Genomic DNA, 6,925 nt, shown 5'->3' with positions numbered 1-6,925 from the left:
AAACAAGGCGTCAAAAGTGAAAAATAAATCAATCTACAGCAGCGTGGTTCTATTGACAGCGTGGTTCTGATGACAGTGAGGTTCTCTTAGCAACATGGTCATGGTCATGTTAGCAGCATTAGCAGGTTTAGATCCCATCAGCATCCCGATGGTAACAATGACCGCAGCAGCTGCCTCCCAGACTGCCCTCCAGAACTGGGTCCAGCAGACAGAGAACATCTGGTTTCCCTGTGGAACCGAACAGGTCTGTAGAGTTCGGTCCGTGCAGGCAGATGGAGGATCATGGAGACAGCCGCCATGACAGGCCAGAGCCAGAGACTGGAAGGACTGAACCACGATGGCACGATGGCACGATGGCAACACAGAAGTGTGTCGCGGTCAAACCCGGACTGTGGATGTGCACTGTAGGCCCCCCCCCCCCAAAAAAAAAGAGTCAAAACAAAAACAACAGGAACAAAAAAGATCGAGTTCACCTGTGAAGCTGCAACTCGGTTGAGCGCGGCCATCTTGGCTTGGTATGTACAGTTTTATGTTTTACTGCCATTATTTGTTCATCACGATCCCACAGAATCTCACTTTGTGGACATTAAATCTGCAGCTGCACGATGAAAAGGAAAGTCAGCATCTTTAAAAGCCTTCACTACTGGACCACGGCCTGCTCCGTTCTGGCGCTGGACACCGTCCACTGCCAACTCTAATTACCATACATAAAATCAAAATGCTTTTTGAGAAAGTCTTAAAAAAGACACTTGTAAGATTACAGTATAAAAAAACAGCTTTGGTTGAACATTTATCCTATTTTCTGCATGACTGGTTTAGCTTAGTCAGTAATGTAGATAAAAACCTGAAAATAAGCTTTTTTTTTAAGGAAGACTCAGTTCAGATAATGTTAAGCTCTGCTCCTTTCGTCCTTCGGCAGGGAAATGGTCACCTTGACGATGCTGACTCCTCGCTCACTGAGTGGCACTGCAGCTCATCAGGGTCTTCGATACAGAATACAAAAAAAGAAAGCACTGCATTAGTATTCTCTTTACCTCTCTTTATGGCTGTCATAACATATTAAGATGAATGAGGTTTGATTTGAAATTTGCACCTCTTCCCAAATGGTTTCCAGAGGTGTAAATGAATGGAGAATTCACCGAGGTTTTTCTGCCCGCAGAGGTGACACGGCCACGAGCTGAAACACAGAAACACACGTTGTAATCAACAGGTCACAAAATGAGCCGGCTGCTCACTGGCTCAACATGAAGTGACCTGGGAGATTAAATATCTAGAAAATAAAGAGAAAAACCTCAAAAGAAATTAAAGGCCTAGTATTTCTTAATGGAATGCACATGGCCCACCACCTTTTATGCCAGATTTTTTTAGACTAAAACAGCTATTTTGTACTGGCTAATGTTGATTAATTGTGGCTTTCACCTCCAATCAGGTTGACTCCAAAAGTTAATCAGCTTTTAATGAACATATAATGATTACTTTCTGAAAGAGCCATTAAAATCCATCCAGTGGCTCATGAGATATTTTGCTAACAGACTAACAGGACTGGCTCAGAGTTAATGCTAATGTTGCACAACGAGCAGCCCTTCAGTTATGTGTTCTGAATGATTTTCTGTTAAAACCACACCAAGGTTTAGCTCAGTAGTTGTAAGGGATTGAGTTAGTGCCATTTGTATGTTGGCCATGACTCCAAAAGCTATTAAGTTTTTGATATACATGCAATGAATATTTCCTGTTTAATAGGTTTAATTAACATTTATTCAGTGGCTCAGAGGACTTTTTGGTAACAGACAGTCAATCACCAGCACACAATAGAAAAGAAACAGAAATGGGTAAGATGACGCACTAACCAGTCTAGAGTAAAAATGACAGTCCAGCACATGATGAACAACGGAAAAGTACTTAAAAAATAAATGCAAAACTACTGAAACTGACACAAAAATGCTGAAGTAGTCACGTCAATAATCCAAACAAGGCATAATGTCAATGACAACTGGTCATGTGGAAAAAACCTGCACAGAGACTGACAAAAACCACAAACTATCTCTGATATTAAAGCAACAGCTACAAATGTGACTGTTTTAACAACCCAGAGTAGCAAACTGAAACCAAGAGACTCAACATTCAGTTCAGTAAAAAAGGTGAATGATTTATTTACAAAAGGAATCTCAAGGGAACAGGAAGGAGCTGAAGAATAGAGGAGATGTTGAGTTCTTGTTATTATTAATATTTCAGGAGGCTTATGATTTCTTTCTGCAGGTGGAGAGAGGAGGACAGAGGATTCAAAGATGAAGAGGACGATGGAGGGACAGAGGTCAGTAGTTGTAGTAGGTTGGACAGTGATAGGGCGGATCATAAAGTTGGATGGTTTAATGCTGGGGCAGCATGGTGGTGCAACTGGTAGAGCTGCTGCCTCTCAGCGAGCAGGTCCCTGGTTCAAATCCTGGTCCAGGGGCTTTTCTGGGTGGAGTTTGCATGTTCTCTCCGTGCATATGTGGGTTTTCTCCGGGTACTCCGGTTTCCTCCCACAGACCAAAAACATGCATGTTAGGCTGATTGGTAACTCTAAATTGTCCCTAGGTGTGAGTGAGAGAGTGAATGGTTGTTTGTCTCATTTCTCTCTATGTGGACCTGTGATGGACTGGAGACCCGTCCAGGGTGTACCCCGCCCCTCACCCAGTGATTGCTGGACATGGGCACTGGCGACCCCCGTGACCCAAAATAGAAGAAGCAGGTAAAAGATAATGGATGGATGTTTGTTGCTAGGATCTCTGCAGACAAATACAGAAGGTGGATGAGGAGGGCCACATCTGATTAAACACAAAAAAAAAGGCTGGACAAAAAAAACAACAACAAGGTGTTGTATTAACCACAGACATAAAATGTCTGTTAGCGGCGTCTCCATACCTTCTTTTCCCACATCTCTTAACACAACTTCTGGTTACATTTCAAAATAACAGCAACATAAATGGGTAGTGTGGAGGGCTAAATGTTTTTTTTTTTAATACCTAGCCATTACAATAAAAAACTAAATCCGTTTTGGTTGTTGAATAATGTTAAAATAGTTACAATCAGTTCATAAATAAAGAAAAATAACATAACCAAAATAATAATGATACTTAAACTGGCTTTAGGACAAAGGATGTTTCTTTTAACTTCACATTTTCTTGTTCAACTTTTAAATCAGTCACTACAGATGAGTGATTGTCAGTTTCTGTCAGATTTCTGCAACTGGAGCAGGTATTTCTGTTTACTGGTGAACTTCCTGAGCTGTCTCACATTTTAAGGGTCAGTTCATGTTTCAGCTCCTTTCATAGATCAGATCTCATAGAAGACACTTCTAAAGAGAACATTTTGTTTTTAGCTTTTTGTTTTTGGCCGTTATCTGTTACAGGACTCATGATCTTTAATTGAGACCAGACTTTTTGACGAATGGGAGCAGGTTTTGCTTCAGATGTTTCATATTTCATTGTACCCAGACTCAAGCCAACCTGTGTCAGGTGCAGCTACAACCCAAGGACTAAAGAGAATCTTCTTGTGTTTTACAGCAGATTTAACGCTGGTTCTTAGAAACATTCAGTTTTAAAAAAGAGTTGATGTAACTTAAATAAAGAGCAGCAAATACAGTTAGACAATCAGTGTTTGTCCTCTACAAACGCCTATTCTCCAGAAACACCCACTTTTGATCTGCAGAGAACCCCTTCTCACTAATTCACAACTCCAGTCCCTGGTTGGGCATTTCTACGCATTAAAATACCTACAATTTATCAATGAATATACAGTAACATATTCCTGCCTACATATTCATGTAATTGACCTTACAACTTTCAAATTCATAATAAAAACTATACAATAAAATACGCACAATTCAAAACTCTAGATACAATAAAAATACAAAACATTTTCCTCCATTCATATTCACAGACAACCTCGCAACTTCCAAATTTAAATAAATACCCTTGCACATCCTCACACATTCAGCTAATATACTAAAAACTGTAAATATAATACTAACTCACCAATACATACACTCCTACACATACTTCCTCATCCATTAAAACTGAATGTTAAGAACAATCCCATCTTTGATAAGAACATTATATTGTAAGAACATAATAGACCAGTGTTCTAGTGGAGACTTCATCTTCTTCTTCATGCTGTTTTATGGTGGTTGGCAAATAATGGCAGGTGTGCATTACTGTCACCTATATGGAGGGTGGATCAAAATGTCTATATTTTGTCTACAATTACGTTTATGTTCTATATACCAATTTTATGTTTCTAAAAAAATGTGTGATAATTTGAATACCTTTACTTCTCATTTTATTTTGTAATATATTTATTATCTTAAATGTTTCTTTGATTTTTCCCAATTCTTCAATTGTACATCTTCTGTGATGTTCATATTTCTGATAAACCAAAATGACATGTTCTATGGTTTCCTCTTGTCCACAGTGCTCAGTCCATTGTGTCCAAATCTTAGTCTGGTTAATAATCTTCTCTTCTTTTCCTTCCTCGTGTTCTCATTTCTCCCACTTGTCTCTGGATTCTGTAACATCATCTTCCTTTGCGCTCGTCTTCCCATTGTTTTTGCCATTGTCCCTTCAGTTTTTGTTTCTCTTACTTCTACTGATTTACTGATGGATACTGTCAAGTTGATTTTTTTCTTTCAACCTTTATTTAGACTGATAAATCACTTTGAGCCTAGCAGACTCATTTACAAATGAGATCTGTTTAGACAGACAAAAAGTAGTGAAACTGGACACATGTAGATATTGGAGGCGAACTGGCTGAGAAGAAAAACTCTAATATTAAAAAATACCTCGCACAAACAAGCACATAGTGACGTAGATATTCTGCAGAGTGGGGGAGACGACAAGAGCGGTGAGCAATGTTCATAGATGCTCTCGAGGGCACTTTAAGAGTTCTGATAAGGATGGAATAATCAGCTAGTTTCCTCTGGTGAGATCCATAAACATTCTCAAGGTATGTCGGGGAATGGACAAGGACAACGCCTATGGGAATTCAAGAGTTCTGAAATGATGACACAATGTTTATTCAGCTGTTTTCCTCTTGTTGATCAGTTGGAAATTCCTCGGGTGTGTGTGTGTGTGGGGGGTGGGGGGGTGGGGGTGGGTGGATGAGCATCAGATCACATGTTCTCCAGGCAAATTCAGATAAGGTGGTAAATCCAATTAAATATGCGTCCTTAAAATCCACAAATGGCAGCAGAGAAAGACACATCGTCAAGTCTTCAAGTCGATGAGATATCCAGCTGCGTACGTGCCAACAGGGCAAACCGGCTCGCCTAAAGCCTGTCTTCTTTTCGAAGAAATGTTATCAATTGTGTTGAGGGACCAACTGATCAAAACAAGTCCATAATTATGGTTCGGAAGATATGCAAGAGAGGCTCAGAAGCAGTTTCACAGACAGAACAGCAAAGCAAAGTGGAGAGGGAGGGGGAGGGAAAAGCATCCGACCTCGTGAAGAGCAAGTGGTGAAGTGATCCTTTGTTGCTGCTTCTTCCCCTCTGATATGTGCTAGTGCCCATAAAAATGTTACTGCTAGTCCCATCACTCATATTCTGAATAATGTTTGTTGTACTTCTAGTAAAATGTCCGATCAGCTATCTCATTTCTAGCAAAGACTTATAGATCCCAACAGCCTTATAGACCCAGGTAAGCTCATCAGCTGAGTGGAAACAGCTGCAGGTATTTGGCTCCGCCTTGCCACTCAGGAAGCTGCGAGAACTGTGGTAATGATGAAAAACACCCAGAATCCCCCCAAACTGGACTGAAAGGAAACAAACAAAACTACAAAGACGTCTCAAATGTTGACAAAACATCTATACAAAATACCACAAATGATCTCAGTAACACAAAACGACAACAAAAACATGCCAACTGACTTCAAAGACAGACAGAAAAGTTTTCAAAGAGATAAATGAACGACAAATAGATGTTTCAAAAGAAAACGGGAGACATGAAACGATATGTTGAAGGAAGCAAAATGTTCTCAGAGACACAAATAACATCAAAGGAAATAAACAACAACAACCAAAAGCCTGAAAGACGACCAGCACAGCCACAAGACACAATACAAAGACCCACACTGATGAGTCAAGTGCCTTTGAGTTGGGGAGTTTTTATTGTTAATGTGATTTTAGGTTGATCCTGTGTGACACAATGTTTAATACACAACCCATCACCTTAAGTTACAAAACAGAGTGTTGTCTCTGTATCACCATCCTTCTTTTATTTCCTTGAACATCACCCCAGACTGTGTTTAATCACAGCTTATACATTTCCTCTTCCCTCCCCATGTTTGAGGATTTTATCTAAAATATTCTTGAAAGTTCCCCTCTCTTATTCTTTTGTTTCCTGCATGTGTGGGTTTTGTCTTCCAGTCCTCCACCCGCTCCACTAAATGATTGCTCCAAAGTTAATTGCAGTATCTGCACTGCAACACACTGACCACGATTGGATTACAGTGGGATTTAATGGATGGAAGGACTTTTTCTGCTCTCTGGAATTGATTGTCTCAAGTGACTGCCAGCATGTGATGGCTTTACATGAGCTGTAAGAGTGGCCCGTTAAAGGTTGCACTGGTATTAAATAAGTGTTCTACAATACCCCACCAAAAAGAAATACTTTAATTTAGGCTCCAATCAGAAGCGTTTATAACGTGGGTGGGGGGTGGGTTTGAATAAAGTAGCCATTTCCTGCATTCTGGTGTATTTTAATGGGTTGCTAAACATTTACGTTTAAACACTTGACTCAATAAATAGTTTAGAGAGCACATCACAACAAGAAGAAGTCTGACCAACAGCTCTCCTTGTTTGAATAGAGCACGGTCCGCTTCTCTCACGCATCCTAAACCCCACTATCCCAGTTGACAACTGCTGGCACTAAGGTAGCGCTAAGCTAGC

Source organism: Nematolebias whitei, chromosome 15 (assembly GCF_014905685.2).
Source record: "Nematolebias whitei isolate Nwh7 chromosome 15, NemWhi1, whole genome shotgun sequence".
Classification (NCBI taxonomy): domain Eukaryota; kingdom Metazoa; phylum Chordata; class Actinopteri; order Cyprinodontiformes; family Rivulidae; genus Nematolebias; species Nematolebias whitei.
This window is presented reverse-complemented; position numbering follows the sequence as displayed.